This window comes from Pseudophryne corroboree, unplaced genomic scaffold (genome assembly GCF_028390025.1).
Source record: "Pseudophryne corroboree isolate aPseCor3 unplaced genomic scaffold, aPseCor3.hap2 scaffold_160, whole genome shotgun sequence".
NCBI classification, from domain to species: domain Eukaryota; kingdom Metazoa; phylum Chordata; class Amphibia; order Anura; family Myobatrachidae; genus Pseudophryne; species Pseudophryne corroboree.
In genome coordinates, this window is record NW_026968233.1 from 1,261,536 (window position 1) to 1,287,973 (window position 26,438).

Consider the following 26,438-nt stretch of genomic DNA (forward strand, 5'->3'; position numbering starts at 1 on the left):
AGCAACGTCTGAAATTGGCAATGACAGTCCTGTACCGCAAATCTGAGGTACGACTGATGAGATGGATAAATTTGGACATGAAGGTTTGCATCCTGTACACAAATGCGGACAACAGGTGTCAAGCCGTGTGTTGCCTTTGTCAAGCTGTAATAAGTAGGGGTAAGGACGTTAACCACCTCAGAACATCCTCCCTTATACGTCACCTGCAGCGCATTAATCATAAGTCAGTGACAAGTTCAAAAACTTTGGATGACAGCGGAAGCAGTCCACTGACCACTAAATCCCTTCCTCTTGTAACCAAGCTCCTGCAAACCACACCACCAACTCCCTCAGTGTCAATTTCCTCCTTAGACAGGAGAGCCAATAGTCCTGCAGGCCATGTCACTGGCAAGTCTGACGAGTCCTCTCCTGCCTGGGATTCCTCCGATGCATCCTTGAGTGTAACGCCTACTGCTGCTGGCGCTGCTGTTGTTGCTGCTGGGAGTCGATCGTCATCCCAGAGGGGAAGTCGGAAGACCACTTGTACTACTTCCAGTAGGCAATTGACTGTCCAGCAGTCCTTTGCGAGGAAGATGAAATATCACAGCAGTCATCCTGCTGCAAAGCGGATAACTCAGGTCTTGTCAGCCTGGGTGGTGAGAAACGTGGTTCCGGTATCCATCGTTAATTCAGAGGCAACTAGAGACTTGATTGAGGTACTGTGTCCCCGGTACCAAATGCCATCTAGGTTCCATTTCTCTAGGCAGGCGATACCGAAAATGTACACGCTTCTCCCAGGGCAAGGCTCACCCATTGCACTCTGGGTGTGCTGCTCCTGCGATTTCCCCAAATGTGGGACACTTGACTGCATAATTTGTGTTTCCTCTGGTCGGCTCTCGTATAATTCAGATCTCTTTGTCTCAGGTCTCTCTCCAGCCTAGTTTGCTGTCTGTTTCCACTTCTCTTTTCTTCAGCCGCTCCCTTCTATGCCCTTGCGCACTATCCTGACTTCTCCCGTCTGCTTACTTTGTGCCTTCCAACGCACAATGCGAACTACAGGTAGTGCTGCAGGGCCCACACCCTTTTAGTTGCCTTACAGAGCAGCTCTGGAGCTGTTACAGTGCCCAGCTGCTGCAAGAAATCAGCTGGAATGCTTCAGGTGCTGGGGCATAGCCAACATGAGCCCCACACCGAAGGAGGGTGGAGGTGTTTAATGCGAATTAGGGGTCATCCAAGGGCCGCAAAAGGCCGCCATGCCCTGCACATCCCTTTTTTCTTTTCATATGCAGACGAGGGTTGAAGCCAACTTTGACCCACTGCTTGGATGGCATCACCATATGCAAATCCATCTGCTGCAGGCCTTCCCCCAGGAATGCTAGCACTAGTTGTTGCATTTGGTTTGTTGTTTGGGGGTGCTTCAGTATTAGGCAGCCTTCTGCCCTCCCATGTTCATCTGAAAATATGTGTTCTCCCTGCAGTTGTTGTCCCCAGATGAGAGTTCCCTTGTGCTGCCTCAGTTGAATCGCCTTTACTTGACAGAGATGTGCCTGAGCAGCGGCCCTCCCCAGCCCTATCCCAAATCATACTTATTTTGCATAGGAGATATCATGGTCATGAAGATTGTTCTCCCAGGGTGAGGTTCATTCATTGCATTCTGGGTATGATGACCCCTGTGATTTCCCCAAATGTGGGAAACTCGACTGCATTATTTGTGGTAGTGGGGGACTGTGTTGTGCTTTCCTCTGGTCAGCTCTGGTAAAAGTCAGATTTCTTTGTCTCAGATCTTCCTCTAGCCTTGTTCTTCTTTCGAGAGTTCCCTTGTGCTGCCTCAGTTGGATCTCCTTCACTTGACAGGGGGGTGCCCGAGCAGCGACCCTCCCCAGCTCTAGCCCAACTCCTACTTACCTGCCAGGTGAGATACTATGATCATGTAGGTGCTTCTCCCAGGGCAAGCCTCACCCATTGCACTCTGGGTGTGCTGCCCCTTTGATTTCCCCAAATGTGGGAAACTTGACTGCATAATTTGTGTTTCCCCTGGTCGGCTCTCATATAATTCAGATCTCTTTGTCTCAGGTCTCTCTTCAGCCTAGTTTGCTGTCTGTTTCCACTTCTCTTTTCTTGAGCCGCTCCCTTCTATGCCCTTGCGCACTATCCTGACTTCTCCCATCTGCTTACTTTGTGCCTTCCAACGCACAATGCAAACTACAGGTAGTGCTGCAGGGCCCACACCCTTTTACTTGCCTTACAGAGCAGCTCTGGAGCTGTTACAGTGCCCAGCTGCTGCAAGAAATCAGCTTGAATGCTTCAGGGGCTGGGGCATAGCCAACATGAGCCCCACACCGAAGGAGGGTGGAGGTGTTTAATGCGAACTAGGGGTCATCCAAGCGCCGCAAAAGGCCGCCATGCCCTGCACGCCCCTTTTCTCTTTTCATATGCAGATGAGGGTTGAAGCCAACTTTGACCCACTGCTTGGATGACATCACCATATGCAAATCCATCTGCTGCAGGCCTTCCCCCAGGAATGCTTGTACTAGTAGTTGCATTTGGTTTGTTGTTTGGGGGTGCTTCAGTATTAGGCAGCCTTCTGCCCTCCCATGTTCATCTGAAAATATGTGTTCTCCCTGCAGTTGTTGTCCCCAGATGAGAGTTCCCTTGTGCTGCCTCAGTTGAATCTCCTTTACTTGACAGAGATGTGCCTGAGCAGCGGCCCTCCCCAGCCCTATCCCAAATCATACTTATTTTGCATAGGAGATACCATGGTCATGAAGATTGTTCTCCCAGGGTGAGGTTCATTCATTGCATTCTGGGTATGCTGACCCCTGTGATTTCCCCAAATGTGGGAAACTCTACTGCATTATTTGTGGTAGAGGGGGACTGTGTTTGTGCTTTCCTCTGGTCAGCTCTGGTAAAAGTCAGATTTCTTTGTCTCAGATCTTCCTCTAGCCTTGTTCCTCTTTCGAGAGTTCCCTTGTGCTGCCTCAGTTGGATCTCCTTCACTTGACAGGGGGGTGCCCGAGCAGCGACCCTCCCCAGCTCTAGCCCAACTCCTACTTACCTGCCAGGTGAGATACTATGATCATGAAGGTGCTTCTCCCAGGGCAAGGCTCACCCATTGCACTCTGGGTGTGCTGCTCCTGCAATTTCCCCAAATGTGGGACACTTGACTGCATAATTTGTGTTTCCCCTTGTCGGCTCTCGTATAATTCAGATCTCTTTGTCTCAGGTCTCTCTCCAGCCTAGTTTGCTGTCTGTTTCCACTTCTCTTTTCTTGAGCCGCTCCCTTCTATGCCCTTGCGCACTATCCTGACTTCTCCCGTCTGCTTACTTTGTGCCTTCCAATGCACAATGCAAACTACAGGTAGTGCTGCAGGGCCCACACCCTTTTACTTGCCTTACAGAGCAGCTCTGGAGCTGTTACAGTGCCCAGCTGCTGCAAGAAATCAGCTTGAATGCTTCAGGGGCTGGGGCATAGCCAACATGAGCCCCACACCGAAGGAGGGTGGAGGTGTTTAATGCGAACTAGGGGTCATCCAAGCGCCGCAAAAGGCCGCCATGCCCTGCACGCCCCTTTTCTCTTTTCATATGCAGACGAGGGTTGAAGCCAACTTTGACCCACTGCTTGGATGGCATTACCATATGCAAATCAATCTGCTGCAGGCCTTCCCCCAGGAATGCTTGCACTAGTTGTTGCATTTGGTTTGTTGTTTGGGGGTGCTTCAGTATTAGGCAGCCTTCTGCCCTCCCATGTTCATCTGAAAATATGTGTTCTCCCTGCAGTTGTTGTCCCCAGATGAGAGTTCCCTTGTGCTGCCTCAGTTGAATCTCCTTTACTTGACAGAGATGTGCCTGAGCAGCGGCCCTCCCCAGCCCTATCCCAAATCATACTTATTTTGCATAGGAGATACCATGGTCATGAAGATTGTTCTCCCAGGGTGAGGTTCATTCATTGCATTCTGGGTATGCTGACCCCTGTGATTTCCCCAAATGTGGGAAACTCGACTGCATTATTTGTGGTAGTGGGGGACTGTGTTTGTGCTTTCCTCTGGTCAGCTCTGGTAAAAGTCAGATTTCTTTGTCTCAGATCTTCCTCTAGCCTTGTTCTTCTTTCGAGAGTTCCCTTGTGCTGCCTCAGTTGGATCTCCTTCACTTGACAGGGGGGTGCACAAGCAGCGACCCTCCCCAGCTCTAGCCCAACTCCTATTTACCTGCCAGGTGAGATACTATGATCAGGAAGGTGCTTCTCCCAGGGCAAGGCTCACCCATTGCACTCTGGGTGTGCTGCTCCTGCGATTTCCCTAAATGTGGGACACTTGACTGCATAACTTGTGTTTCCTCTGGTCGGCTCTCATATAATTTAGATCTCTTTGTCTCAGGTCTTTCTCCAGCCTAGTTTGCTGTCTGTTTCCACTTCTCTTTTCTTGAGCCGCTCCCTTCTATGCCCTTGCGCACTATCCTGACCTCTCCTGTCTGCTTACTTTGTGCCTTCCAACGCACAATGCATACTACAGGTAGTGCTGCAGGGCCCACACCCTTTTACATGCTTTACAGAGCAACTCTGGAGCTGTTACAGTGCCCAGCTGCTGCAAGAAATCATCTTGAATGCTTCAGGGGCTGGGGCATAGCCAACATGAGCCCCACACCGAAGGAGGGTTCATCCAAGCGCCACAAAAGGACGCCATGCCCTGCACATCCCTTTTTTCTTTTCATATGCAGACGAGGGTTGAAGCCAACTTTGACCCACTGCTTGGATGACATCACCATATGCAAATCCATCTGCTGCAGGCCTTCCCCCAGGAATGCTTGCACTAGTTGTTGCATTTGGTTTGTTGTTTGGGGGTGCTTCAGTATTAGGCAGCCTTCTGCCCTCCCATGTTCATCTGAAAATATGTGTTCTCCCTGCAGTTGTTGTCCCCAGATGAGAGTTCCCTTGTGCTGCCTCAGTTGAATCTCCTTTACTTGACAGAGATGTGCCTGAGCAGCGGCCCTCCCCAGCCCTATCCCAAATCATACTTATTTTGCATAGGAGATACCATGGTCATGAAGATTGTTCTCCCAGGGTGAGGTTCATTCATTGCATTCTGGGTATGCTGACCCCTGTGATTTCCCCAAATGTGGGAAACTCGACTGCATTATTTGTGGTAGTGGGGGACTGTGTTTGTGCTTTCTTCTGGTCAACTCTGGTAAAAGTCAGATTTCTTTGTCTCAGATCTTCCTCTAGCCTTGTTCCTCTTTCGAGAGTTCCCTTGTGCTGCCTCAGTTGGATCTCCTTCACTTGACAGGGGGGTACCCGAGCAGCGACCTGATAAAGCTAAATATTTATCGTATATAAAACACTTTAAGAGGTCTAAGAACACTATACGCTATCTACGTAAGAAGTACCGTAAGGGTACGCAAGTTGTGTAGCGATCGCTCAAGCGTCACGTTCGCTTACGGCCCAGTGATCACAGGCAGGCACGCTATTGGCTGCCGACTAACGTAATGATTCGCTATAGCGTAGCGTACGCTCGGGACCACGAGGAGATCACCAGCGGTGCAGACGCTTACAACGTTTAAACCTTTATCTCTATACCTTTAACGATGAGATACACAGTATACCTTAGTGTAGAGACAGAGTGTAAGTGCAACCTGGTGTAACCTGATTAACTACAAAGCTGCTTGAGCGTCACCGGCGCTCAGAGAATACTTAACACTATAAAGAATACACAGATACCTGGGCTTAGGGTCCGAAACCTATTATATGTATTATGACTATTATACTTGCAAAAAGAATCACAGTACAAAGCATACACTACAATATAACATAAACCAACTAACCAGATAAACTACACAGGAAATACAATACAATACAATTAAAGGAAAATACGAGAGAAAGAGAAGAGAGAGAGAGATAGAGAGAGAGAGAGATGGCTCACAGTAAGACAATATGATTACGGAGAAAACTTACGCACAAGGGGAACGATCGCATGCGCCTCGATATCCAGCTCCCGATTATCAGCAATGAGAACCGTTGAAGAGAGAGAGAACTGGATACGGTCGGCCTGCCTATTTATGCCCCACACACAATACAATTCAATGGTCCCTACAATCTCATTGTTCATTGGACACAGGAATTCGGCTTCGCATTATAACAAAAGGTCATAGGTTGATTCATACAGGTGGGCTGTGACTATTTCCAACTGCTCAGGTGGGAGGGAAACTGGGTATCCCGCCGCATGGGTAATAAAGTGCAAATAAAGTAAATGTTCATAAACTTCTTATGTCCATAACTATTCGCACGAGCGATTGATCTGCTTCAAACCAACACCGGAATATTTCTAATTAAATATTCTTCCGATGGATACTAAACACCACTGTATTACTCCTGTCTGACCCTTCGTATCAAACAAAGAGGGATTCCTCTGTTCATAAACATTCTATATTAACCAAACTTTCAGAATCTATCAAAGGGACCATGATCTACAAAATACATTATTAGTGAAAATATGTTACGATTGAGTCGCACGCTACAACCACATAAACTCTACCGTAAATACGCATACCATGCGCCTGCGGGTGCCCGCGACTGTGAGTATGCGCACGTACGGGAGAGCGTACGCATGCGCAGCACGGACCTGGGTGAGGTGCAAATATGGTAGTGTGCATAGAGATATTTTTCTGACTTTGACAGACCCTTCGCAGCTCTAGCCCAACTCCTACTTACCTGCCAGGTGAGATACTATGATCATGTAGGTGCTTCTCCCAGGGCAAGGCTCACCCATTGCACTCTGGGTGTGCTGCCCCTGTGATTTCCCCAAATGTGGGAAACTTGACTGCATAATTTGTGTTTCCCCTGGTCAGCTCTCGTCAGATCTCTTTGTCTCAGGTCTCTCTCCAGCCTAGTTTGCTGTCTGTTTCAACTTCTCTTTTCTTGAGCCGCTCCCTTCTATGCCCTTGCGCACTATCTTGACTTCTCCCATCTGCTTACTTTGTGCCTTCCAACGCACAATGCGAACTACAGGTAGTGCTGCAGGGCCCACACCCTTTTACTTGCCTTACAGAGCAGCTCTGGAGCTATTACAGTGCCCAGCTGCTGCAAGTAATCAGCTTGAATGCTTCAGGGGCTGGGGCATAGCCAACATGAGCCCCACACCGAAGTAGGGTGGAGGTGTTTAATGCGAACTAGGGGTCATCCAAGCGCCGCAAAAGGCCGCCATGCCCTGCACGCCCCTTTTCTCTTTTCATATGCAGACGAGGGTTGAAGCCAACTTTGACCCACTGCTTGGATGACATCACCATATGCAAATCCATCTGCTGCAGGCCTTCCCCCAGGAATGCTTGTACTAGTTGTTGCATTTGGTTTGTTGTTTGGGGGTGCTTCAGTATTAGGCAGCCTTCTGCCCTCCCATGTTCATCTGAAAATATGTGTTCTCCCTGCAGTTGTTGTCCCCAGATGAGAGTTCCCTTGTGCTGCCTCAGTTGAATCTCCTTTACTTGACAGAGATGTGCCTGAGCAGCGGCCCTCCCCAGCCCTATCCCAAATCATACTTATTTTGCATAGGAGATATCATGGTCATGAAGATTGTTCTCCCAGGGTGAGGTTCATTCATTGCATTCTGGGTATGATGACCCCTGTGATTTCCCCAAATGTGGGAAACTCGACTGCATTATTTGTGGTAGTGGGGGACTGTGTTTGTGCTTTCCTCTGGTCAGCTCTGGTAAAAGTCAGATTTCTTTGTCTCAGATCTTCCTCTAGCCTTGTTCTTCTTTCGAGAGTTCCCTTGTGCTGCCTCAGTTGGATCTCCTTCACTTGACAGGGGGGTGCCCGAGCAGCGACCCTCCCCAGCTCTAGCCCAACTCCTACTTACCTGCCAGGTGAGATACGATGATCATGTAGGTGCTTCTCCCAGGGCAAGCCTCACCCATTGCACTCTGGGTGTGCTGCCCCTTTGATTTCCCCAAATGTGGGAAACTTGACTGCATAATTTGTGTTTCCCCTGGTCGGCTCTCATATAATTCAGATCTCTTTGTCTCAGGTCTCTCTTCAGCCTAGTTTGCTGTCTGTTTCCACTTCTCTTTTCTTGAGCCGCTCCCTTCTATGCCCTTGCGCACTATCCTGACTTCTCCCATCTGCTTACTTTGTGCCTTCCAACGCACAATGCGAACTACAGGTAGTGCTGCAGGGCCCACACCCTTTTACTTGCCTTACAGAGCAGCTCTGGAGCTGTTACAGTGCCCAGCTGCTGCAAGAAATCAGCTTGAATGCTTCAGGGGCTGGGGCATAGCCAACATGAGCCCCACACCGAAGGAGGGTGGAGGTGTTTAATGCGAACTAGGGGTCATCCAAGCGCCGCAAAAGGCCGCCATGCCCTGCACGCCCCTTTTCTCTTTTCATATGCAGACGAGGGTTGAAGCCAACTTTGACCCACTGCTTGGATGGCATTACCATATGCAAATCAATCTGCTGCAGGCCTTCCCCCAGGAATGCTTGCACTAGTTGTTGCATTTGGTTTGTTGTTTGGGGGTGCTTCAGTATTAGGCAGCCTTCTGCCCTCCCATGTTCATCTGAAAATATGTGTTCTCCCTGCAGTTGTTGTCCCCAGATGAGAGTTCCCTTGTGCTGCCTCAGTTGAATCTCCTTTACTTGACAGAGATGTGCCTGAGCAGCGGCCCTCCCCAGCCCTATCCCAAATCATACTTATTTTGCATAGGAGATACCATGGTCATGAAGATTGTTCTCCCAGGGTGAGGTTCATTCATTGCATTCTGGGTATGCTGACCCCTGTGATTTCCCCAAATGTGGGAAACTCGACTGCATTATTTGTGGTAGTGGGGGACTGTGTTTGTGCTTTCCTCTGGTCAGCTCTGGTAAAAGTCAGATTTCTTTGTCTCAGATCTTCCTCTAGCCTTGTTCTTCTTTCGAGAGTTCCCTTGTGCTGCCTCAGTTGGATCTCCTTCACTTGACAGGGGGGTGCACGAGCAGCGACCCTCCCCAGCTCTAGCCCAACTCCTATTTACCTGCCAGGTGAGATACTATGATCAGGAAGGTGCTTCTCCTAGGGCAAGGCTCACCCATTGCACTCTGGGTGTGCTGCTCCTGCGATTTCCCCAAATGTGGGACACTTGACTGCATAATTTGTGTTTCCTCTGGTCGGCTCTCATATAATTCAGATCTCTTTGTCTCAGGTCTTTCTCCAGCCTAGTTTGCTGTCTGTTTCCACTTCTCTTTTCTTGAGCCGCTCCCTTCTATGCCCTTGCGCACTATCCTGACCTCTCCCGTCTGCTTACTTTGTGCCTTCCAACGCACAATGCATACTACAGGTAGTGCTGCAGGGCCCACACCCTTTTACATGCTTTACAGAGCAACTCTGGAGCTGTTACAGTGCCCAGCTGCTGCAAGAAATCATCTTGAATGCTTCAGGGGCTGGGGCATAGCCAACATGAGCCCCACACCGAAGGAGGGTTCATCCAAGCGCCACAAAAGGACGCCATGCCCTGCACATCCCTTTTTTCTTTTCATATGCAGACGAGGGTTGAAGCCAACTTTGACCCACTGCTTGGATGACATCATATGCAAATCCATCTGCTGCAGGCCTTCCCCCAGGAATGCTTGCACTAGTTGTTGCATTTGGTTTGTTGTTTGGGGGTGCTTCAGTATTAGGCAGCCTTCTGCCCTCCCATGTTCATCTGAAAATATGTGTTCTCCCTGCAGTTGTTGTCCCCAGATGAGAGTTCCCTTGTGCTGCCTCAGTTGAATCTCCTTTACTTGACAGAGATGTGCCTGAGCAGCGGCCCTCCCCAGCCCTATCCCAAATCATACTTATTTTGCATAGGAGATACCATGGTCATGAAGATTGTTCTCCCAGGGTGAGGTTCATTCATTGCATTCTGGGTATGCTGACCCCTGTGATTTCCCCAAATGTGGGAAACTCGACTGCATTATTTGTGGTAGAGGGGGACTGTGTTTGTGCTTTCCTCTGGTCAGCTCTGGTAAAAGTCAGATTTCTTTGTCTCAGATCTTCCTCTTGCCTTGTTCCTCTTTCGAGAGTTCCCTTGTGCTGCCTCAGTTGGATCTCCTTCACTTGACTTTTTAAAGTTTTTCTAGGAAACGTTCTAGATGAATGCTTATTAGCCTTTGTCAGTATGTACTTTTTGCAAAGTGTCTCTGTGGCGCAATTGGTTAGTGTGTACGGCTATTAACCAAAAGGTTGGTGGTTAAATCCTACCCAGGGACGTAATTGACCTTGTGATCAGATTTTGGTGATATTTAAGTAGACAAGTCAAAATTTCAAACCCCCTCTTATTGTGTAGGGTACCTAGCCTTCTCTGATGTAATCAGAGTTAGATTTGATTCAGTGATTTTATAAAAACAGCTAGGAAGCACAATTTAGCAGTGGGTTGCAGAGAAAAAGAAATATGCTGGCAAAAAAATCCAATTGAGTGATTAAACAGCTCTTCATTTCTGGCTTTATTTTTATGCTAACAAATTTGTTCTCTGAAAAGTGTCCACAAAGCCAAGTCTCTGATTAACACCTTTGTAGGGATGGTTTTTCACATATTACTAAATTAAACTTGCTTCATTGTAAAGGCAGCAAGATGCATCCTCATTTCAATGTCTACTGAAATAATACAAGTTGACACCAGGAAACATTAACGCCACTGCATCCTTGCTGCTTTCTCATGTGGAAGTCTGTTTAATGTGAAAACAAGGTGATATCTAATTAGCACACAAGTAAGGAATTAAGAAAATCTTTATTTAAGGGTGAAGATGTTTCTCACAAAATCGTTGCCCCAATGCATCATTGAAATTCAAGCTGGAAAGATGATTTTAATATATCACTTGTACATTTTGTATTGCTCTTCTGGTGACAATGTAGTTTGTTTTTGTCAATTACCATTTTAATAATAGGGTAAAGAAAATTAAGTGGATTTTTGAAAGAAAACAATACTGTCAATATACTATTAAAACAAATTAAAATGGTAAAAGAAATTGTACTTTAAGTAAAAATAAAAGAGGCAAAATATCAATCCCAGTTTTGGATTACTTTAATTAACAAAAAAAAAAAATGCATATAGCAGAGGATAGTTTCAATCTGCCTACCTCTGGGTTATGGGCCCAGCATGCTTCCATTGCTGTACTCTGCTGCACATGTAAGTGCAAGAGATCCTGAAGCACTCACTCATCATGGGAAAGTACCAATGTGTTTCTTCGTTGGTTGATGGAAGAAACATCTTACAAAAACTCTCCAGATTATTGACTTTTTAAAGTTTTTCTAGGAAACGTTTTAGATGAATGCTTATTAGCCTTTGTCAGTATTTACTTCTGCAAAGTGTCTCTGTGGCGCAATCAGTTAGTGTGTACGGCTACTAACCAAAAGGTTGGTGGTTCAATCACACCCAGGGACGTAATTGACTTTGTGATCAGATTTTGGTGATCTTTAAGTAGACAAGTCAAAATTTCAAACCCCCTGTTATGGTGTAGGGTACCTGGCCTTCTCTGATGTAATCAGAGTTAGATTTGATTCAGTGATTTTATAAAAACAGCTAGGAAGCACAATTTAGCAGTGGGTTGCAGAGAAAAAGAAATATGCTGGCAAAAAAATCCAATTGAGTGATTAAACAGCTCTTCATTTTCTGGCTTTATTTTTATGCTAACAAATTTGTTCTCTGAAAAGTGTCCACAAAGCCAAGTCTCTGATTAACACCTTTGTAGGGATAGTTTTTCACCTATTACTAAATTAAACTTGCTTCATTGGAAAGGTAGCAAGATGCATCCTCATTTCAATGTCTACTGAAATAATACAGGTTGACACCAGGAAACATTAACGCCACTGCATCCTTGCTGCTTTCTCATGTGGAAGTCTGTTTAATGTGAAAACAAGGTGATATCTAATTAGCACACAGGTAAGGAATTAAGAAAATCTTTATTTAAGGGTGAAGATGTTTCTCACAAAATCGTTGCCCCAATGCATCATTGAAATTCAAGCTGGAAAGATGATTTTAATATATCACTTGTACATTTTGTATTGCTCTTCTGGTGACAATGTAGTTTGTTTTTGTCAATTACCATTTTAATAATAGGGTAAAGAAAATTAAGTGGATTTTTGAAAGAAAACAATACTGTCAATATACTATTAAAACAAATTAAAATGGTAAAAGTTATTGTACTTTAAGTAAAAATAAAAGAGCAAAAATATCAATCCCAGTTTTGGATTACTTTAATTAACAAAAAAAAATGCATATAGCAAAGGATAGTTTCAATCTGCCTACCTCTGGGTTATGGGCCCAGCATGCTTCCATTGCAGTACTCTGCTGCACATGTAAGTGCAAGAGATCCTGAAGCACTCACTCATCATGGGAAAGTACCAATGTGTTTATTCGTTGGTTGATGGAAGAAACATCTTACAAAAACTCTCCAGATTATTGACTTTTTAAAGTTTTTCTAGGAAACGTTTTAGATGAATGCTTATTAGCCTTTGTCAGTATTTACTTCTGCAAAGTGTCTCTGTGGCGCAATCAGTTAGTGTGTACAGCTACTAACCAAAAGGTTGGTGGTTCAATCACACCCAGGGATGTAATTGACCTTGTGATCAGATTTTGGTGATCTTTAAGTAGACAAGTCAAAATTTCAAACCCCCTCTTATTGTGTAGGGTACCTGGCCTTCTCTGATGTAATCAGAGTTAGATTTGATTCAGTGATTTTATAAAAAACAGCTAGGAAGCACAATTTAGCAGTGGGTTGCAGAGAAAAAGAAATATGCTGGCAAAAAAATCCAATTGAGTGATTAAACAGCTCTTCATTTTCTGGCTTTATTTTTATGCTAACAAATTTGTTCTCTGAAAAGTGTCCACAAAGCCAAGTCTCTGATTAACACCTTTGTAGGGATGGTTTTTCACCTATTACTAAATTAAACTTGCTTCATTGGAAAGGCAGCAAGATGCATCCTCATTTCAATGTCTACTGAAATAATACAAGTTGACACCAGGAAACATTAACGCCACTGCACCCTTGCTGCTTTCTCATGTGGAAGTCTGTTTAATGTGAAAACAAGGTGATATCTAATTAGCACACAGGTAAGGAATTAAGAAAATCTTTATTTAAGGGTGAAGATGTTTCTCACAAAATCGTTGCCCCAATGCATCATTGAAATTCAAGCTGGAAAGATGATTTTAATATATCACTTGTACATTTTGTATTGCTCTTCTGGTGACAATGTAGTTTGTTTTTGTCAATTACCATTTTAATAATAGGGTAAAGAAAATTAAGTGGATTTTTGAAAGAAAACAATACTGTCAATATACTATTAAAACAAATTAAAATGGTAAAAGTTATTGTACTTTAAGTAAAAATAAAAGAGCAAAAATATCAATCCCAGTTTTGGATTACTTTAATTAACAAAATAAATGCATATAGCAAAGGATAGTTTCAATCTGCCTATCTCTGGGTTATGGGCCCAGCATGCTTCCATTGCAGTACTCTGCTGCACATGTAAGTGCAAGAGATCCTGAAGCACTCACTCATCATGGGAAAGTACCAATGTGTTTCTTCATTGGTTGATGGAAGAAACATCTTACAAAAACTCTCCAGATTATTGACTTTTTAAAGTTTTTCTAGGAAACGTTCTTGATGAATGCTTATTAGCCTTTGTCAGTATGTACTTTTTGCAAAGTGTCTCTGTGGTGCAATTGGTTAGTGTGTAAGGCTATTAACCAAAAGGTTGGTGGTTCAAACCCACCCAGGAACGTAATTGACCTTGTGATCAGATTTTGGTGATATTTAAGTAGACAAGTCAAAATTTCAAACCCCCTCTTATTGTGTAGGGTACCTGGCCTTCTCTGATGTAATCAGAGTTAGATTTGATTCAGTGATTTTATAAAAAACAGCTAGGAAGCACAATTTAGCAGTGGGTTGCAGAGAAAAAAAATATGCTGGCAAAAAAAATCCAATTGAGTGATTAAACAGCTCTTCATTTTCTGGCTTTATTTTTATGCTAACAAATTTGTTCTCTGAAAAGTGTCCACAAAGCCAAGTCTCTGATTAACACCTTTGTAGGGATGGTTTTTCACCTATTACTAAATTAAACTTGCTTCATTGGAAAGGCAGCAAGATGCATCCTCATTTCAATGTCTACTGAAATAATACAAGTTGACACCAGGAAACATTAACGCCACTGCATCCTTGCTGCTTTCTCATGTGGAAGTCTGTTTAATGTGAAAACAAGGTGATATCTAATTAGCACACAGGTAAGGAATTAAGAAAATCTTTATTTAAGGGTGAAGATGTTTCTCACAAAATCGTTGCCCCAATGCATCATTGAAATTCAAGCTGGAAAGATGATTTTAATATATCACTTGTACATTTTGTATTGCTCTTCTGGTGACAATGTAGTTTGTTTTTGTCAATTACCATTTTAATAATAGGGTAAAGAAATTTAAGTTGATTTTTGAAAGAAAACAATACTGTCAATATACTATTAAAACAAATTAAAATGGTAAAAGTTATTGTACTTTAAGTAAAAATAAAAGAGCCAAAATATCAATCCCAGTTTTGGATTACTTTAATAAAAAAAAAAAGCATACAGCAGAGGATAGTTTCAATCTGCCTACCTCTGGGTTATGAGCCCAGCATGCTTCCATTGCTGTACTCTGCTGCACATGTAAGTGCAAGAGATCCTGAAGCACTCACTCATCATGGGAAAGTACCAATGTGTTTCTTCGTTGGTTGATGGAAGAAACATCTTACAAAAACTCTCCAGATTATTGACTTTTTAAAGTTTTTCTAGGAAACGTTTTAGATGAATGCTTATTAGCCTTTGTCAGTATGCACTTTCGCAAAGTGACTCTGTGGCGCAATCAGTTAGTGTGTACGGCTATTAACTAAAAGGTTGATGGTTCAATCCCACCCAGGGATGTAATTGACCTTGTTATCAGATTTTGGTGATCTTTAAGTAGGCAAGTCAAAATTTCAAACCCCCTCTTATGGTGTAGGGTACCTGGCCTTCTCTGATGTAATCAGAGTTAGATTTGATTCATTGATTTTATAAAAACAGCTAGGAAGCACAATTTAGCAGTGGTTTGCAGAGAAAAAAATATGCTGGCAGAAAAATCCAATTGAGTGATTAAACAGCTCTTCATTTTCTGGCTTTATTTTTATGCTAACAAATTTGTTCTCTGAAAAGTGTCCACAAAGCCAAGTCTCTGATTAACACCTTTGTAAGGATGGTTTTTCACCTATTACTAAATTAAACTTGCTTCATTGGAAAGGTAGCAAGATGCATCCTCATTTCAATGTCTCGTGAAATAATACAAGTTGACACCAGGAAACATTAACGCCACTGCATCCTTGCTGCTTTCTCATGTGGAAGTCTGTTTAATGCGAAAACAAGGTGATATCTAATTATCACACAGGTAAGGAATTAAGAAAATCTTTATTTAAGGGTGAAGATGTTTCTCACAAAATCATTGCCCCAATGCATCATTGAAATTCAAGCTGGAAAGATGATTTTAATATATCACTTGTACATTTTGTATTGCTCTTCTGGTGACAATGTAGTTTGTTTTTGTCAATTACCATTTTAATAATAGGGTAAAGAAAATTAAGTGGATTTTTGAAAGAAATCAATACTGTCAATATACTATTAAAACAAATTAAAATGGTAAAAGTTATTGTACTTTAAGTAAAAATAAAAGAGCCAAAATATCAATCCCAGTTTTGGATTACTTTAATTAAAAAAAAAAAGCATATAGCAGAGGATAGTTTCAATCTGCCTACCTCTTGGTTATGGGCCCAGCATGCTTCCATTGCTGTACTCTGCTGCACATGTAAGTGCAAGAGATCCTGAAGCACTCACTCATCATGGGAAAGTACCAATGTGTTTATTCGTTGGTTGATGGAAGAAACATCTTACAAAAACTCTCCAGATTATTGATTTTTTAATGTTTTTCTAGGAAACGTTCTAGATGTATGCTTATTAGCCTTTGTCAGTATGTACTTTTTGCAAAGTGTCTCTGTGGCGCAATCGGTTAGTGTGTTCGGCTATTAACCAAAAGGTTGGTGGTTCAATCCCACCCAGGGACTTAATTGACCTTGTGATCAGATTTTGGTGATATTTAAGTAGACAAGTCAAAATTTCAAACCCCCTCTTATTGTGTAGGGTACCTGGCCTTCTCTGATGTAATCAGAGTTAGATTTGATTCAGTGATTTTATAAAAACAGCTAGGAAGCACAATTTAGCAGTGGGTTGCAGAGAAAAAAAATATGCTGGCAGAAAAATCCAATTGAGTGATTAAACAGCTCTTTATTTTCTGGCTTTATTTTTATGCTAACAAATTTGTTCTCTGAAAAGTGTCCACAAAGCCAAGTCTCTGATTAACACCTTTGTAAGGATGGTTTTTCACCTATTACTAAATTAAACTTGCTTCATTGGAAAGGCAGCAAGATGCATCCTCATTTCAATGTCTACTGAAATAATACAGGTTGACACCAGGAAACATTAACGCCACTGCATCCTTGCTGCTTTCTCATGTGGAAGTCTGTTTAATGTGAAAACAAGGTGATATCTAATTAGCACACAGGTAAGGAATTAAGAAAATCTTTATTTAAGGGTGAAGATGTTTCTCACAAAATCGTTGCCCCAATGCATCATTGAAATTCAAGCTGGAAAGATGATTTTAATATATCACTTGTACATTTTGTATTGCTCTTCTGGTGACAATGTAGTTTGTTTTTGTCAATTACCATTTTAATAATAGGGTAAAGAAAATTAAGTGGATTTTTGAAAGAAATCAATACTGTCAATATACTATTAAAACAAATTAAAATGGTAAAAGTTATTGTACTTTAAGTAAAAATAAAAGAGCCAAAATATCAATCCCAGTTTTGGATTACTTTAATTAAAAAAAAAAAGCATATAGCAGAGGATAGTTTCAATCTGCCTACCTCTTGGTTATGGGCCCAGCATGCTTCCATTGCTGTACTCTGCTGCACATGTAAGTGCAAGAGATCCTGAAGCACTCACTCATCATGGGAAAGTACCAATGTGTTTATTCGTTGGTTGATGGAAGAAACATCTTACAAAAACTCTCCAGATTATTGATTTTTTAATGTTTTTCTAGGAAACGTTCTAGATGTATGCTTATTAGCCTTTGTCAGTATGTACTTTTTGCAAAGTGTCTCTGTGGCGCAATCGGTTAGTGTGTTCGGCTATTAACCAAAAGGTTGGTGGTTCAATCCCACCCAGGGACTTAATTGACCTTGTGATCAGATTTTGGTGATATTTAAGTAGACAAGTCAAAATTTCAAACCCCCTCTTATTGTGTAGGGTACCTGGCCTTCTCTGATGTAATCAGAGTTAGATTTGATTCAGTGATTTTATAAAAACAGCTAGGAAGCACAATTTAGCAGTGGGTTGCAGAGAAAAAAAATATGCTGGCAGAAAAATCCAATTGAGTGATTAAACAGCTCTTTATTTTCTGGCTTTATTTTTATGCTAACAAATTTGTTCTCTGAAAAGTGTCCACAAAGCCAAGTCTCTGATTAACACCTTTGTAAGGATGGTTTTTCACCTATTACTAAATTAAACTTGCTTCATTGGAAAGGCAGCAAGATGCATCCTCATTTCAATGTCTACTGAAATAATACAGGTTGACACCAGGAAACATTAACGCCACTGCATCCTTGCTGCTTTCTCATGTGGAAGTCTGTTTAATGTGAAAACAAGGTGATATATAATTAGCACACAGGTAAGGAATTAAGAAAATCTTTATTTAAGGGTGAAGATGTTTCTCACAAAATCGTTGCCCCAATGCATCATTGAAATTCAAGCTGGAAAGATGATTTTAATATATCACTTGTACATTTTGTATTGCTCTTCTGGTGACAATGTAGTTTGTTTTTGTCAATTACCATTTTAATAATAGGGTAAAGAAAATTAAGTGGATTTTTGAAAGAAAACAATACTGTCAATATACTATTAAAACAAATTAAAATGGTAAAAGTTATTGTACTTTAAGTAAAAATAAAAGAGCCAAAATATCAATCCCAGTTTTGGATTACTTTAATTAAAAAAAAAAGCATACAGCAGAGGATAGTTTCAATCTGCCTACCTCTGGGTTATGAGCCCAGCATGCTTCCATTGCTGTACTCTGCTGCACATGTAAGTGCAAGAGATCCTGAAGCACTCACTCATCATGGGAAAGTACCAATGTGTTTCTTCATTGGTTGATGGAAGAAACATCTTACAAAAACTCTCCAGATTATTGACTTTTTAAAGTTTTTCTAGGAAACGTTTTAGATGAATGCTTATTAGCGTTTGTCAGTATGCACTTTCGCAAAGTGTCTCTGTGGCGCAATCAGTTAGTGTGTACGGCTATTAACTAAAAGGTTGGTGGTTCAATCCCACCCAGGGATGTAATTGACCTTGTTATCAGATTTTGGTGATCTTTAAGTAGACAAGTCAAAATTTCAAACCCCCTGTTATGGTGTAGGGTACCTGGCCTTCTCTGATGTAATCAGAGTTAGATTTGATTCATTGATTTTATAAAAACAGCTAGGAAGCACAATTTAGCAGTGGTTTGCAGAGAAAAAAAATATGCTGGCAGAAAAATCCAATTGAGTGATTAAACAGCTCTTCATTTTCTGGCTTTATTTTTATGCTAACAAATTTGTTCTCTGAAAAGTGTCCACAAAGCCAAGTCTCTGATTAACACCTTTGTAGGGATGGTTTTTCACCTATTACTAAATTAAACTTGCTTCATTGGAAAGGCAGCAAGATGCATCCTCATTTCAATGTCTCGTGAAATAATACAAGTTGACACCAGGAAACATTAACGCCACTGCATCCTTGCTGCTTTCTCATGTGGAAGTCTGTTTAATGCGAAAACAAGGTGATATCTAATTATCACACAGGTAAGGAATTAAGAAAATCTTTATTTAAGGGTGAAGATGTTTCTCACAAAATCATTGCCCCAATGCATCATTGAAATTCAAGCTGGAAAGATGATTTTAATATATCACTTGTACATTTTGTATTGCTCTTCTGGTGACAATGTAGTTTGTTTTTGTCAATTACCATTTTAATAATAGGGTAAAGAAAATTAAGTGGATTTTTGAAAGAAATCAATACTGTCAATATACTATTAAAACAAATTAAAATGGTAAAAGTTATTGTACTTTAAGTAAAAATAAAAGAGCCAAAATATCAATCCCAGTTTTGGATTACTTTAATTAACAAAAAAAAAGCATATAGCAGAGGATAGTTTCAATCTGCCTACCTCTGGGTTATGGGCCCAGCATGCTTCCATTGCTGTACTCTGCTGCACATGTAAGTGCAAGAGATCCTGAAACACTCACTCATCATGGGAAAGTACCAATGTGTTTATTCGTTGGTTGATGGAAGAAACATCTTACAAAAACTCTACAGATTATTGACTTTTTAAAGTTTTTCTAGGAAACGTTTTAGATGAATGCTTATTAGACCTTGTCAGTATATACTTTTGCAGTGTGTCTCTGTGGCGCAATCAGTTAGTGTGTACGGCTATTAACCAAAAGGTTGGTGGATCAATCCCACCCAGGTACGTAATTGACCTTGTTATCAGATTTTGGTGATCTTTAAGTAGACAAGTCAAAATTTCAAACCCCCTGTTATGGTGTAGGGTACCTGGTCTTCTCTGATGTAATCAGAGTTATATTTGATTCAGTGATTTTATAAAAACAGCTAGGAAGCACAATTTAGCAGTGGGTTGCAGAGAAAAAAAATATGCTGGCAGAAAAATCCAATTGAGTGATTAAACAGCTCTTTATTTTCTGGCTTTATTTTTATGCTAACAAATTTGTTCTCTGAAAAGTGTCCACAAAGCCAAGTCTCTGATTAACACCTTTGTAAGGATGGTTTTTCACCTATTACTAAATTAAACTTGCTTCATTGGAAAGGTAGCAAGATGCATCCTCATTTCAATGTCTACTGAAATAATACAGGTTGACACCAGGAAACATTAACGCCACTGCATCCTTGCTGCTTTCTCATGTGGAAGTCTGTTTAATGTGAAAACAAGGTGATATCTAATTAGCACACAGGTAAGGAATTAAGAAAATCTTTATTTAAGGGTGAAGATGTTTCTCACAAAATCGTTGCCCCAATGCATCATTGAAATTCAAGCTGGAAAGATGATTTTAATATATCACTTGTACATTTTGTATTGCTCTTCTGGTGACAATGTAGTTTGTTTTTGTCAATTACCATTTTAATAATAGGGTAAAGAAAATTAAGTGGATTTTTGAAAGAAAACAATACTGTCAATATACTATAAAAACAAATTAAAATGGTAAAAGTTATTGTACTTTAAGTAAAAATAAAAGAGCCAAAATATCAATCTCAGTTTTGCAGTGGCAAACGCAGGATTTGCATGGGGGGGTTTCCAGAACTGGGCGGAGCCAATCACGGGGGTGGGGACTGAGGTGACCCAGTATATGCTGGGTCCGTAAAACTAGTGTGTCTGTGTGTGTGTGTATATATATATATATATGTACACATATATATATATATGTATATATATACACATATATCTACACACACACATATATATATATATATATATATATATATATACACACACATACACACACATACATATACATGGGTGGTCTTCAGTATGCCGGCGGTCGGGCTCCCGGCGACCAGCATACCGGCGCCGGGAGCCTGACCGCCGGCATACCGACACTTATTCTACCTCGTGGGGGTCCACGACCCCCCTGGAGGGAGAATAGAATAGTGTGGCGCACGTAGCATGGCGAGCGCAGCGAGCCCGCAAGGGTCTCATTTGCGCTCGCCACACTGTTGGTAAGCCGGCCTCCCGGCACCGGTATGCTGGTCGCCGGGAGGCCGGCCGCCGGGAGATCATAGTGAATCCATATACACATATACATAGCATATTAAACATGCATACATATATATATATATATATATATATACACACACATACAGTACACATATATATACACATGTATATATATATATATATCATATGTGTGTGTGTGTGTGTGTGTGTGTGTTTATATGTATGTATGTACGTACGTACGTACGTACGTACGTACGTACGTACGTATGTATATACATGTGTATATATGTAGGCACATGGATATATATGTACTATAATTAAAAAAAAGTAAACTTTTATTGCACTTGCAAGTGCCACCAGGAAGACAGCAGGCTGCAGAGGACGCTAGACAGTCATTAATAATACTCATGCAGCTAAAACCCCCCCTGGGTGCGCCACTGTTTTGGATTACTTTAATTAACAAACAAAAAAATGCATATAGCAGAGGATAGTTTCAATCTGCCTACCTCTGGGTTATGGGCCCAGCATGCTTCCATTGCTGTACTCTGCTGCACATGTAAGTGCAAGAGATCCTGAAGCACTCAATCATCATGGGAAAGTACCAATGTGTTTCTTCGTTGGTTGATAGAAGAAACATCTTACAAAAACTCTCCAGATTATTGACTTTTTTAAGTTTTTCTAGGAAACGTTTTAGATGAATGCTTATTAGCCTTTGTCAGTATGGACTTTTGCAAAGTGTCTCAATCAATTAGTGTGTACGGCTATTAACCAAAAGGTTGGTGGTTCAATCCCACCCAGGGATGTAATTGACCTTGTTATCAGATTTTGGTGATCTTTAAGTAGACAAGTCAAATTTCATACCCCCTGTTATGGTGTAGGGTACCTGACCTTCTCTGATGTAATCAGAGTTAGATTTGATTCAGTGATTTTATAAAAACATCTAGGAAGCACAATTTAGCAGTGGGTTGCAGAGAAAAAGAAATATGCTGGCAAAAAAATCAAATTGCGTGATTAAACAGCTCTTCATTTTCTGGCTTTATTTTTATGCTAACAAATTTGTTCTCTGAAAAGTGTCCACAAAGCCAAGTCTCTGATTAACACCTTTGTAGGGATGGTTTTTCACCTATTACTAAATTAAACTTGCTTCATTGGAAAGGCAGCAAGATGCATCCTCATTTCAATGGTAAGTCAACCTTCTTGCCCTATGTTCCCTCTCAACGGATGAAGACGCATCATTATCTACCGCAGTCATTTTGGCCCAATAGATATGCAAGAAGTTAAGATTCCCCTTTCTTTGCAGGTAGAGGAAGGAAAAGGAAGAGGTCTGTAGCCTCTTCAAGATCGCAGGACCAGAGATTGTCCTCTGCTTCTGCCAAATCCACTGCATGACACTGGGGCTTTCTTGCAGGAGCCCACACCAGTGGGGGCACGTCTAAAACTCTTCAGTCAGTTCTGGATTCATTCGGACCTGGACTCGTGGGTTTTACAAATAGTGTCCCAAGGGTACAAACTGGGGTTTCAAGACGTTCCCCCTCACCGATTGTTCAAATTGGCCTTAGTCAGCAGGGAGAAGGTGTCACAACTGAGGGCCTGAGCTGACGGGAGGCAGCCTCAGTTGTAGGGGCTGAGATGTACCGGAACCCGGGAGGTTGTATCAGACCCCTGGACATGTAAGTAACATGAATAATAACTGCCCGAAGGCGTGACCACGACAACTTGGATAAAAGTCAATGATGTTTATTATGACAACTCCGCAACACAGCAGCAGTAAAAGAAAACATAAAAGTCAGCAAAGAATAAATACAGTTCCTGGGTACTACAGGGTGGCAGGAGCCACAGGGCACTGGTAGTGTGAGATAGTTCTTATAATCTTCTAGATGGAAAGTCCTTACCAGGCCCGACTGTAGCAATGGAGATAACCCAGGATAGTACCAGCTGGTGTTCCAGGAAAAGCTGGGTTGCTGAAGATAAAACAGCTGCTGTGGATACTGGCTGGAACCAGACTGTTGTTAACACGGAGTGGATACTGACTGGAACCAGTTAAATAATAAATGAAGCTTGAGAGCGATGCAATATGAGTAAAATGTAGAGTTTGAGAGCGGAGAAATAATAATACCGGTGGAGAGTGGTAAAGTGTAGAAAGGACACCGGCCCTTTAAGAGAAGCTGTACTCTGCTGGAAGCTGAGCTGGAAGCAGGTAATGTTGAAGCTGGAAACAGATGAATCCACAATGGATCAGAGAGTCAGGCTACACCGCAGGTGGAATGCTGGTGCGGGTCTCTATGGTGGAAGTCTTGAGACAGGAGCTGGAACCTGGAAGACAATCACAGGAGAGAGACAAACAGGAACTAGGTTTGACAACCAAAGCACTGACGCCTTCCTTGCTCAGGCACAGTGTATTTATACCTGCAGCAAGGAAGGGATTGGCTAGGCAATTATGCAGATTAACAATACTGACAACAGATTGGAGGAAATGATCAGCTGACAGAGTCCAAGATGGCTGCGCCCATGCAGACACTTGGAGGGAAGTTTGGTTTGTAATCCATGTGGTAATGAAAACAGTAATGGCGGCGCCGGCCACTGGAGACAGGAGACGCCCGGCTGACAAGTGCACATCCAACCACGCGGACACAGCGGAGACCGCGGCTGACGTAATCGCCACTCTGACACTCTGCATGCAGAAGCTCAGGGACGGCGGCGGAGGCCGCGGGAGACGCCATGCCAGATGTAATAAGGCGTTACTGTGACAGCGTCTCAGAGAGACAGGAGAGGATGCAGGAATGTGAACATTAGGATAACAGATGGGATCCGGTCCTGGAGCGCTGAGCCAGCCTTAGGAGGCATCTGATGGGTAAGAAATGGTGTCCAGATACCCGGATCGTGACAGAAGGTTTTTATTCAAGCCTCTTCGTGGTCCCGAAGCCGGACGGCTCAGTCAGACCAATCTTAAATCTGAAATCCCTCAATTTCTTCCTAAAGAAATTCAATTTCAAGATGGAATTTCTCAGGGCAGTGATCTCCAGTCCGGAGGACGGAGATTTCATGGTTTTGGTAGAGATGAGCGGGTTCGGTTTCTTTGAATCCGAACCCGCACGAACTTCACTTTTTTTTTCACGGGTCCGAGCGACTCGGATCTTCCCGCCTTGCTCGGTTAACCCGAGCGCGCCCGAACGTCATCATGACGCTGTCGGATTCTCGCGAGGCTCGGATTCTATCGCGAGACTCGGATTCTATATAAGGAGCCGCGCGTCGCCGCTATTTTCACACGTGCATTGAGATTGATAGGGAGAGGACGTGGCTGGCGTCCTCTCCATTTAGATTAGATTTAGAAGAGAGAGAGAGAGAGAGATTGCTGTGATACTGTAGATTAGAAGAGAGTGCAGACAGAGTTTAGTGACTGACGACCACAGTGACCAGTGACCACCAGAGACAGTGCAGTTGTTTGTTTTATTTAATATATCCGTTCTCTGCCTGAAAAAAACGATACACAGTCACACAGTGACACAGTCTGTGTGCACTGCTCAGCCCAGTGTGCTGCACATCAATGTATTGTATATAAAGCTTATAATTGTGGGGGAGACTGGGGAGCACTGCAGGTTGTTATAGCAGGAGCCAGGAGTACATGATAAATAATATTATATTACAATTAAACAGTGCACACTTTTGCTGCAGGAGTGCCACTGCCAGTGTGACTAGTGGTGACCAGTGCCTGACCACCAGTATATTAGTAGTATTGTATACTATCTCTTTATCAACCAGTCTATATTAGCAGCAGACACAGTACAGTGCGGTAGTTCACGGCTGTGTCGGCACTCGGCAGGCAGTCCGTCCATCCATAATTGTATTATAATATATACCACCTAACCGTGGTTTTTTTTTCATTCTTTATACCGTCGTCATACTAGTTGTTACGAGTATACTACTATCTCTTTATCAACCAGTGTACAGTGCGGTAGTTCACGGCTGTGGCTACCTCTGTGTCGGCACTCGGCAGGCAGTCCGTCCAACCATAATTGTATTATAATATATACCACCTAACCGTGGTTTTTTTTTCATTCTTTATACCGTCGTCATACTAGTTGTTACGAGTATACTACTATCTCTTTATCAACCAGTGTACAGTGCGGTAGTTCACGGCTGTGGCTACCTCTGTGTCGGCACTCGGCAGGCAGTCCGTCCATCCATAATTGTATTATAATATATACCACCTAACCGTGGTTTTTTTTTCATTCTTTATACCGTCGTCATACTAGTTGTTACGAGTATACTACTATCTCTTTATCAACCAGTGTACAGTGCGGTAGTTCACGGCTGTGGCTACCTCTGTGTCGGCACTCGGCAGGCAGTTCGTCCAACCATAATTGTATTATAATATATACCACCTAACCGTGGTTTTTTTTTCATTCTTTATACCGTCGTCATACTAGTTGTTACGAGTATACTACTATCTCTTTATCAACCAGTGTACAGTGCGGTAGTTCACGGCTGTGGCTACCTCTGTGTCGGCACTCGGCAGGCAGTCCGTCCAACCATAATTGTATTATATACCACCTAACCGTGGTTTTTTTTTCATTCTTTATACCGTCGTCATACTAGTTGTTACGAGTATACTACTATCTCTTTATCAACCAGTGTACAGTGCGGTAGTTCACGGCTGTGGCTACCTCTGTGTCGGCACTCGGCAGGCAGTCCGTCCAACCATAATTGTATTATAATATATACCACCTAACCGTGGTTTTTTTTTCATTCTTTATACCGTCGTCATACTAGTTGTTACGAGTATACTACTATCTCTTTATCAACCAGTGTACAGTGCGGTAGTTCACGGCTGTGGCTACCTCTGTGTCGGCACTCGGCAGGCAGTCCGTCCATCCATAATTGTATTATAATATATACCACCTAACCGTGGTTTTTTTTTTCATTCTTTATACCGTCGTCATACTAGTTGTTACGAGTATACTACTATCTCTTTATCAACCAGTGTACAGTGCGGTAGTTCACGGCTGTGGCTACCTCTGTGTCGGCACTCGGCAGGCAGTCCGTCCAACCATAATTGTATTATAATATATACCACCTAACCGTGGTTTTTTTTTCATTCTTTATACCGTCGTCATACTAGTTGTTACGAGTATACTACTATCTCTTTATCAACCAGTGTACAGTGCGGTAGTTCACGGCTGTGGCTACCTCTGTGTCGGCACTCGGCAGGCAGTCCGTCCAACCATAATTGTATTATAATATATACCACCTAACCGTGGTTTTTTTTTCATTCTTTATACCGTCGTCATACTAGTTGTTACGAGTATACTACTATCTCTTTATCAACCAGTGTACAGTGCGGTAGTTCACGGCTGTGGCTACCTCTGTGTCGGCACTCGGCAGGCAGTCCGTCCATCCATAATTGTATTATATACCACCTAACCGTGGTTTTTTTATACCACCTAACCGTGGCAGTCCGTCCATAATTGTATACTAGTATCCAATCCATCCATCTCCATTGTTTACCTGAGGTGCCTTTTAGTTCTGCCTATAAAATATGGAGAACAAAAAAGTTGAGGTTCCAAAATTAGGGAAAGATCAAGATCCACTTCCACCTCGTGCTGAAGCTGCTGCCACTAGTCATGGCCGAGACGATGAAATGCCAGCAA

The 26,438-nt window shown here is 42.5% G+C and overlaps 9 non-coding genes and 4 pseudogenes across 9 annotated transcripts; all 13 read left to right on the top strand.

Annotated features, from left to right (window-relative positions):
* Nucleotides 1-1,561: 1,561 nt before the first annotated feature.
* LOC135001008 (U1 spliceosomal RNA) lies at nucleotides 1,562-1,724 on the top strand. Its single transcript, XR_010202617.1, has one exon. It is a non-coding gene; the product is annotated as a U1 spliceosomal RNA (small nuclear RNA).
* A 152-nt stretch (nucleotides 1,725-1,876) lies between these two features.
* LOC135001013 (U1 spliceosomal RNA) lies at nucleotides 1,877-2,018 on the top strand (annotated as a pseudogene).
* A 692-nt stretch (nucleotides 2,019-2,710) lies between these two features.
* LOC135001005 (U1 spliceosomal RNA) lies at nucleotides 2,711-2,874 on the top strand. Its single transcript, XR_010202614.1, has one exon. It is a non-coding gene; the product is annotated as a U1 spliceosomal RNA (small nuclear RNA).
* Nucleotides 2,875-3,026: 152 nt separating this feature from the next.
* On the top strand, nucleotides 3,027-3,162 carry LOC135001009 (U1 spliceosomal RNA; annotated as a pseudogene).
* Nucleotides 3,163-3,860: 698 nt separating this feature from the next.
* Nucleotides 3,861-4,024, top strand: LOC135001001 (U1 spliceosomal RNA). Its single transcript, XR_010202611.1, has one exon. It is a non-coding gene; the product is annotated as a U1 spliceosomal RNA (small nuclear RNA).
* Nucleotides 4,025-4,176: 152 nt separating this feature from the next.
* On the top strand, nucleotides 4,177-4,330 carry LOC135001012 (U1 spliceosomal RNA; annotated as a pseudogene).
* A 655-nt stretch (nucleotides 4,331-4,985) lies between these two features.
* Nucleotides 4,986-5,149, top strand: LOC135001006 (U1 spliceosomal RNA). Its single transcript, XR_010202615.1, has one exon. It is a non-coding gene; the product is annotated as a U1 spliceosomal RNA (small nuclear RNA).
* Nucleotides 5,150-6,671: 1,522 nt separating this feature from the next.
* On the top strand, nucleotides 6,672-6,828 carry LOC135001010 (U1 spliceosomal RNA). The gene has a single exon (XR_010202618.1). It is a non-coding gene; the product is annotated as a U1 spliceosomal RNA (small nuclear RNA).
* Nucleotides 6,829-7,499: 671 nt separating this feature from the next.
* Nucleotides 7,500-7,663, top strand: LOC135001007 (U1 spliceosomal RNA). Its single transcript, XR_010202616.1, has one exon. It is a non-coding gene; the product is annotated as a U1 spliceosomal RNA (small nuclear RNA).
* Nucleotides 7,664-7,815: 152 nt separating this feature from the next.
* Nucleotides 7,816-7,957, top strand: LOC135001014 (U1 spliceosomal RNA; annotated as a pseudogene).
* A 692-nt stretch (nucleotides 7,958-8,649) lies between these two features.
* On the top strand, nucleotides 8,650-8,813 carry LOC135001002 (U1 spliceosomal RNA). Its single transcript, XR_010202612.1, has one exon. It is a non-coding gene; the product is annotated as a U1 spliceosomal RNA (small nuclear RNA).
* A 152-nt stretch (nucleotides 8,814-8,965) lies between these two features.
* Nucleotides 8,966-9,128, top strand: LOC135001011 (U1 spliceosomal RNA). The gene has a single exon (XR_010202619.1). It is a non-coding gene; the product is annotated as a U1 spliceosomal RNA (small nuclear RNA).
* A 643-nt stretch (nucleotides 9,129-9,771) lies between these two features.
* LOC135001003 (U1 spliceosomal RNA) lies at nucleotides 9,772-9,935 on the top strand. Its single transcript, XR_010202613.1, has one exon. It is a non-coding gene; the product is annotated as a U1 spliceosomal RNA (small nuclear RNA).
* Nucleotides 9,936-26,438: the final 16,503 nt, after the last annotated feature.